This window comes from Ursus americanus, chromosome X, assembly GCF_024610735.1.
Source record: "Ursus americanus isolate L20-20 chromosome X, mUrsAme1.1.p, whole genome shotgun sequence".
NCBI lineage: Eukaryota > Metazoa > Chordata > Mammalia > Carnivora > Ursidae > Ursus > Ursus americanus.
Window position 1 is genome coordinate 69,835,687 of NC_142164.1, and position 6,300 is coordinate 69,841,986.

At 36.3% G+C, this 6,300-nt stretch overlaps 1 pseudogene; it reads right to left on the minus strand.

Annotated features, from left to right (window-relative positions):
• Nucleotides 1-1,483: 1,483 nt before the first annotated feature.
• Nucleotides 1,484-2,033, minus strand: LOC123789956 (signal peptidase complex subunit 1-like; annotated as a pseudogene).
• Nucleotides 2,034-6,300: the final 4,267 nt, after the last annotated feature.

A 6,300-nucleotide genomic window follows, 5' to 3' on the forward strand; every position in this document is an offset into this window, starting at 1 on the left:
CTGTCCCTCTAGAAACCCTCTGTTTGTTCCTAGTAGTTGAGTATCTTATGATTTGCCTCTTTCTCTGTTTTTATCTTATTTTATTTTTCCTTCCCTTCCCCTATGTTCATCTGTTTTTTTTTTTCTTAAATTCCACATATGAGTCAAATCATACAGTACTTGTCATTCTCTGGCTGACTTTTTTATTAAAACTTGGTGAATTATTTTATTTGACCTAACTGCTCAAAGATGTCTCTTTATGGCTTCCAAGCTTCTTCTTAGTGAATGTCTTATACATCTATCCTGTTTAAAACAGCTGATCAAGATAAAACCACAAAGTAAAATAAATAGCTTACATAAAGTACCATGGAAAGCATGATGTCAAATATATCAATTGTTACACTAAGCAGAAACAGACTGAATCCCTCTATTAAAAGACAGAGATGATCTGCTTAGGTTAAGAAACAAAACCCAGCTACAAGTTATTTACAAGTAACAAACAACTCAAAGTGATGACCCAAGTTTAAAAAAATAAAAGAATACCAGGTAAATGCAAATTAAAAGAAAGCATGAGTCATACTACTAATATCAGAAAAGATAAGTAAAAAGATACATATCTATTAAATTCAGACTGTATGTATAATAGTGTAATTCAACTCTGCTGTGTCCTTGGTAATGTTTGACTACTAGATTCATCAGCCTTAAAATGGATAACAATATCTCCCACTATAAGTTTAACTTTTTAAAACTTTCTTATAATTGTTTTGCATTGCATGTTTAGCTCCATGATTTGATATACATTGATTTTTTTATTGTTATACATGTTCTGACTGACTTATTTCGCTTAGCATGATACACTAATTCCATCCATGTCATTGCAAGCAAATGGCAAGATTTCATATTTTGATAACTGAGTAATAATCCATTGTATATATACCACATCTTCTTTATCCACTCACCATTCGATGGACATTTGGGCTCTTTCTACATTTTGGTTATTGTGCATAGTGCTGTTATAAACATTGGGGTTCATAAGCCCTTCAAATCACCATGTTTGTATCCTTTGGGTAAATACCTATTAATGCAATTGCTGGGTCATAGGGTAGTTATATTTTTAACTTTTTTTACTTGCATTGAGTTTTAATTGAAAATATTAAAACAATTTAACCACTCATAATGAATTATAAAACTTTGACAGTTAAATTGTACTATCATTTATGAGACATTTATTCATCATTATTTTTGTAGACCTGAAAGAAACTTTGCATATTTGTGTTTTCTGTTCTCATCTCAGAGGAAGATTATGAAGGTAAGTCTAAAATACTTATAAATCAAAAGCCAACTGAGTTAGAAGTGAAATATAAAGAGAACAAAATCTACACACAACTGTGCTGAAAAAGCAGAGGTGGGTTTTAGCTCATGTTTTGGATATGAAAACAGTTGAGCTCATCTCCCACAAAACAGAAGCAGATGCAATAGTAAAGCTAAATCATGAAAACCCTAATTAGTTATTTTTAGCATGCCTCTTAATTTTTCTTTCCCCTGGTTTTTTGTCTTCTGAGCCTGAGTCTTTTTTTTTAATATTTTATTTATTTATTTATTTATTTATTTATTTATTTATTTATTTATTTGACACAGAGAGAAACAGCAAGAGAGGGAACACAAGCAAAGGGAGTGTGAGAGCGGGAAGCAGCCTTCTCGCTGAGCAGGGAGCCCCATGAGGGGCTCGATCCCAGGACCCTGGGATCATGAACTGAGCTGCAGGCAGACGCTTAATGGCTGAGCCACCCAGGTGACCCTGAGCCTGAGTCTTGAACATGTAACCACTTCAGGGGGTGTCAGTTATAACTGGGCCATGGAGGAAGTGTCAATAAGCATGAAAAAGCAAATCCTATCATAACTATATAGACAGTCCACTTGAACTGTTCAGCCACATACCCATAGATAAATCCAACTATTTCAGGAAAAAGAATTATTCCCTGAACCATCTGTTCAGCTAGATTCTTTCCCTTGTAATCCATTTGTGTAGGGAGTGATCTCAGATGATCCAGCATGACTGGCTGAGAAGGTTGGCAGTGGCACGAGGGCAGTCAGGACTCAGGGACTGGAGGCACCTGTTTCTGGTACCAGGTGCACTCAGTGACCTGCTGAACCTGGGAATGTGATGGCCACAGCTCCGGAAGCAGATGTCTCCCTATTTTTAACTTTTTGAGGAACCTCTATACTGTTTTCCAGAGTGAATTCACCGTTGCTTTCTCACCAACAGTGCAAGGATGTACTGTATGGTGACTAACATAACATAATAAAAAATTATTATATAAAAAAAGAGAGTTCCCCTTTCTCCACATTCTCACTAACATGTGTTATTACCCCAGTTGTTAATTTTAACCATTCTGATGGTGTGAGGTAGTATCCCATTGTGGTTTTGATTTATATTTCCCTGATGATGAGTGATGTTGAGCACATTTTTATGTGTCTGATAGACATTTGTATGCCTTCTTTTGAGAAATGTCTGTTCATTTCTTCTCCCCATTTCTTAACTGGATTTTTTTTTAATTTTGGGGGTCTTAAGTTTGATAACTTCTTTATAGATTTTGGATACTAGCCCTTTATCTGATATGTCATATGCAAATATCTTCTTCCATTCCATTGGTTGTATTTTAGGTTTCTTGTTTCCTTTACTGCGCAGAAGCTTTTTATTTTGATGAACATAATAGCTCATTTTGCTTTGTTTTCCTTGCCTCTGGAGACCTGTCTAGTAAGAACTTGTAGTGGTCAAGGCTGTGTTCTCCTCTAGGATTTTGATGGATTCCTGTCTCACATTGAGGTCTTTCATACATTTGGAATTTGCTTTTGTGTATGGTGTAAGAAAGTGGTCCAGTTTCATTCTTGTGCATGTGGGTATCCAATTTTCCCAACACCATTTGTTGAAGAGACTGTCTTTTTTCCATTGAATATTCTTCCCTGCTTTGTCAAAGATTAGTAGACTGTATAGTTGTGGGTCCATTTCTGTGTTTTCTATTCTGTTCCATGGATCTATGTTCCTGTTTTTGTGCCAGTACCATGCTGCCTTGATGATTAGAGCTTTATAATACAGCTTGAAGTCTGGAGTTGTGATGCCTCCAGCTTTGGTTTTCTTTTTGTACATGACTTTGGCTAATCTGGGTCTTTTCTGGTTCCATACAAATTTTAGAAGTGTTTGTTCCACCTCTGTGAAAAATGCTAGTGTTTGGTAGGGATTGCATTGAATGTGTATATTGTTTTGGGTAGTATAGACATTTTATCGATACTTGTTCTTCCAATCCATGAGCATGGAATCTTTTTTCCATTCTTTGTATCTTCCTTAATTTCTTTCATAAGTGTTCTATAGTTTTCAGAGTACAGATGAAAGTTAGGTTTATTCTAAGGTGTCTTATGGTTTGGGGTGCAATTGTAAATGGGGTTGATTCCTTAATTTCTCATTTTGATGGTTCATTTCTGGTGCATAGAAATGCAACAGACTTCTGTGATTTCATTTTATATCCTGTGACTTTTCTGAATTCTTATATCAGTTCTATCAATTTTTTGGTGGAGTACTTTTGGTTTTGTACATCAAGTATCATATTGTTTGTGAAGAGCGAAAATTTGGCTTCTTCCTTGCCTATTTGGATGCAGTTTATTTCTTTTCGCTGTCTGATTACTGAGGTTAGGACTTCCAGTACTATGTTGAACAACAGTGGTGAGAATGGACATCCTATTCATGTTTCTAACCTTAGGAGAAAAGCTCTCAGTTTTTCCCCATTGAAGATATTAGCTGTGGGTCTTTCGTATATGGCCTTTTATAATGTTGAGGTGTGTTCCATCTATCCTTATTATGTGGAGGGTTTTTATCAAGAAAGGATGCTGTATTTTGTCAAATGCTTTTTTTCTGCATCTATTGAGAAGATCACATGGTTCCTATCTTTTATTAATGTGGTGTATCAGGTTGATTGATTTGCAAATGTTTAACCACTCCTGCAGCCCAGAAATAAATGGCCATGGTGAATAATCCTTTTAATGCACTGTTGGATTTGATTTGCTAATGTCTTATTGAGAATTTTTACGTTCATGTTATTGGGGATGTTGTTTTATAATTCTCCTTTTTGTGGGTTCCTTGTATGGTTTTGTGATCAAAGTAATTCTGGCCTCATAAGATGAGTTTGGATGTTTCCCTTCCAAACAGTTTCAGAAGAATAGGTTATTAATTCTTCTTTAAATGTTTGATAGAGTTCCCCTGGGAATTGATTGGCTCTGGACTCTTGTTTGTTGGGAGATTTTTTTTTTTATTACTGATTCAATTTCTTGGCTGGTTATGGGTCTGTTCAGATTGTCTATTTCTTCCTGTTTCAGTTCTGGTAGTATACACATTTCTAGGAATTGATCCATTTCTTCCAGATTGCCTAGTTTGTTGGCATTTAATTGCTCATAATTTTTTTTTGTAACTCTTTGTATTTCTGTGGTGTTTGTTGTGAACTCTCCTCTTTCATTTATGATTTTTGTTTTTTAAATTTGGATTCTTTCTTTCTTTCTTTCTTTCTTTCTTTCTTTCTTTCTTTTTTTTTTATAAGTCTGACTGGAGGTTTATCAATTTTGTTAATACTTTCAAAGAACCAGCTCCTAGTTTCATTGATCTGTTCCACTGGTTTTTTTTAATTTATATATCATTGATTTCTACTCTAATCTTTATGCTTTCCCTTCTTTGTTGGATTTAGGCCTTTTTTAAAAAAGATTTTATTTATTTATTTGACAAAGAGAGACAGCCAGCGAGAGAGGGAACACAAGCAGGGGGAGTGGGAGAGGAAGAAGTAGGCTTGCAGTAGAGGAGCCTGATGTGGGGCTCGATCCCAAAATGCTGGGATCATGCCCTGAGCTGAAGGCGGACGCTTAACGACTGCGCCACCCAGGCACCCCTGGATTTAGGCCTTTTTTGTTGTTCTTTTTCCAGCTCCTCTATGTGTAAGGTTAAGACGTGTATTTGAGACTTTTCTTGCTTCTTTAGGAAAGCCTGCATTTCTATATGCTTCCTTCTCGGGACTGCCTTTGCTATGTCCCAAAGGTTTTGGACTGTTGTGTTTTCATTTTCATTTGCTTCCAGGCACTTTTTAAAAAATATCTTCTTTAATTTCCTGGTTAACCCATGCATTCTTTAGTAGGATGTTCTTTAACCTCCATGTATTTGTGGTTATTCCAAATTTTTTTCTTGTGGTTGCCTTCAAGTTTCATAGTATTGTGGTCTGAAATTTTGCATGGCTGATCTCAATCTTTTTGTAGCAGTTGAAGCCTGATTTGTGACCCAGTCTTTGATCCATTCCTAAGAATTCTCCATATGCACTCAAAAAAAAATGTGCCTTTGGGGTGCCTGGGTGGCTTAGTCAGTTAAGTGTCTGCCTTTGGCTCGGGTCATGATTCCAGGATCCTGGAATCGAGTCCTGCATTGGACTCCTTGCTCAGTGGGGAAGCTGCTTCTCCCTTTCTCTCTGCCTGCTGCTCCCCCTGCTTGTGCTCTCTTGCATGCACACTTGTTCTTTCTCTGTCAAATCAATAAATAATTTTTTTAAAAAAAGAGGAATGTGCATTCTGCTGCTTTAGGATGAATAGATCTGCTAAGTCCATCTGGTCCCATTTGTCCTTCAAAGCCCTTGTTTCCTTATTGATTTTCTGCTTAGATGATCTGCCCATTGTTTTGAGTGGGATGTTAACATATCCTACTATTATTATTATCATTGAGTTTCTTTAAGTTTGTTATCAATTGATTCACATATTTGGCTGATCCCAAGTTAAGGGCATAAAAAGTAGCAATTTTTAGATCTTCTTGTTAGATAGACTCTTTTATTATGATATAGTGTCCTTTTTCTTATAACAGTCTTTGGTTTAAAATCTAATTTGCCTGATATAAGGATGGCTTCTCCAACTTTTTAAAATGTCCATTAGCATGATAAATCGTTATTCACCTCCTCACTTTCAATCTGGAGGTGACTTTGTGTCTAAAATGAGTCTCTTGTAAGCAGCATATTGATCAGTCTTGTTCTTTTATCCATTCTGATACCCTATGCCTTTTTAAAAAGATTTATTTAATTATTTTAGAGAGGGAGAAATAAATCGCTTGAGTGGGGGAAGGGACAGAGTTAGAGGGAGAGAGATAATCTCCAGCAGACTCCCTGCTGAGCCCAGAGCCCAACACAGGGCTTCATCTCACAACACTGAAATCATTACCTGAGCCAAAATCAAGAGTTGGATGCTTAACTACTTGAGCCATCCAGGTACCCTGTTGATACTCTATGCCTTTTGATTGGAGCATTTAGT